We start from the raw sequence: 2003 nt of genomic DNA, 5'->3' as shown, positions 1-2003 counted from the left end.
TTGTAAAAACAGTCTGCATGCCTAGGTGCTTGAATTTATACACCTGTGGCCATGGAAGTGATTGGAACACCTGATTCCAATAATTTGGATGGGTGAGCAAATACTTTTGGCAATATAGTGTATATATATATATATATAGGGAGGGTTGGCCTAGTGGTACTGTAAGAGCAGTGCGCTTATGTTCTGAGAAGGTTGCAAGTAACTGATTCAATCCCCACAACCTCCCCTCTGGGTTCCTGAGCAAAACTCTTAGCCCCACACCTTTCCCTGGGTGCCACACAATGGCAGCCCACTGCTCCCCAAGGGGATGGATTAAATGTAGAGAACAAATTTCCCCCTTTTGGGACAATAAAAGGATTTACATATATACATCCTGTGGATAACAGAGCATCAAACGTTGTTTACAGTCCTGGGGTCCAGACGGAGTAGGTGTGACCAACACCAGAAGAGACCAGACAAGAGACAGAAAAAGAGAAAGGAAAAGTTGCTGAGGAATAAAACAGGAATTGATGTATGGAGAGGAATGTTCGAGTATCATTGAAAGCAAAGAACTTGTTTCGAATGAGGAAACTTTGAGAAATGTGTTTTTTAAAAACAACAGAAAACAGAACTTTGAAAAACTTCTCAATTTGTAAAGTGTATGCAAGAGTTTAATCTATAACTTCAGAGTATTTTTTTCAAATTGAATTTTCCAAATTTCTTTGTTAAATAAATACTTTTATTTATTTTGGGGGGACACTGAATTCATTGCTGGCTGCTTAGTGGCACAGTGCATAGTACTGCTGCCTTGCAGCAAGAAGGTTTCAGGTTCGATTCCTGGCCCCTGGTCTTTCTGCATGGAGTTTGCATGTTCTTCCTGAGTATGCGTGGGTTCGTTCCTCCCATAGTCCAAAAACATGACTGTTAGGTTAACTGGCTTCTCTAAATTCTCCTAAGGTTGGTTGTTTGTCTCTGTGTTGTCCTGCAATGGACTGGCTAACTGTCCAGGGTGTACCCTGCCACCTGCCCTTAGACAGCTGGAGATAGGTACCAGTATCCCTTGTGACCCCACCTGGGTTAAGCTTGATGAAAAATGGTAGGATAGATTCCTTGCATTTTATTCACATCGAGTTTTACAAATGTACAATCTCTGCATGGACCAATAGAAATGCTGCAGAGAGCAAACTCATTTCTATTGGTCCACACACAGACCAATGCTGTTCAGTTCAATTCAGTTTATTAATATAGCACCGATTCACAACACGTCATCTCAACACACTTCATAGAAACAATTAAACCAGTAAGATGTTTATAAGGTTTAAATGTTTTTATTCACAATTTTCTTGCATTCAGGTAACGAGTGAAGAAAAAGCAGCAAAATTCAAAGTTCAACCACTTAAACGCGTCGGTGCACATTTAGTCATTAAATGACCGGTTAAGCATTTAAAGAAGGAAAAAGTCAAATAGAGAGATGTGTCGCTGCTTCCAGCTCCTCCTCCAGCGCCGTCTGCTTCCATCTGGTTCTCAGACGTTCATTGACAACAAAAGGAACTAAAAAAGAAAAAAATCTGTTAAATCAACATGATATGGTGTTTAATCTAATCTGGAATTAATGTTAGAATTAAGAGTCACAGGATGCATGAAAAATCTGTCAGTTTCAGATATTATTAAAATACCTCGATGTTTAACCAGGTGGGAGTAAAGAACAAGAATTATGAGTTTGTTCTGTTTACCTGCATCATGTTCATTTGTACTCTGCCCCTGTTAAACTTATCCAGGGCCTGGAAAGTTCCTACATAACAGACAGAGTTCAGCGATAAAACCACACAGCAGGAATACCTCTGAAATAAAACCTTTTAAATAAATTCATTTTAAGGCGTTTTAATGGTGGTAACGTACTGAACATGTTCTCCAGACGGACGATGCAGGTGAGGTAGTCATCAAAGTCAATGTCATCTGTCATCTGCAAACCTCAAACCAATCAGCTGCAGCAGCTGGTTTTTCAGATGCATACCTGCATGCGT

General features: G+C 39.9%; 1 long non-coding RNA gene across 1 annotated transcript; it reads right to left on the bottom strand.

Annotated features, from left to right (window-relative positions):
• Positions 1–1297: 1297 nt before the first annotated feature.
• Positions 1298–2003, bottom strand: LOC107104868. Its single transcript, XR_001482297.1, has 3 exons — positions 1879–2003; positions 1713–1771; positions 1298–1530 (listed from the first exon to the last, which is right to left on the bottom strand). It is a non-coding gene; the product is annotated as an uncharacterized LOC107104868 (long non-coding RNA).

Source organism: Cyprinodon variegatus, unplaced genomic scaffold (genome assembly GCF_000732505.1).
Source record: "Cyprinodon variegatus isolate N-32 unplaced genomic scaffold, C_variegatus-1.0 Scaffold1931, whole genome shotgun sequence".
Lineage (NCBI taxonomy): Eukaryota > Metazoa > Chordata > Actinopteri > Cyprinodontiformes > Cyprinodontidae > Cyprinodon > Cyprinodon variegatus.
This window is presented reverse-complemented; position numbering and strand designations above follow the sequence as displayed.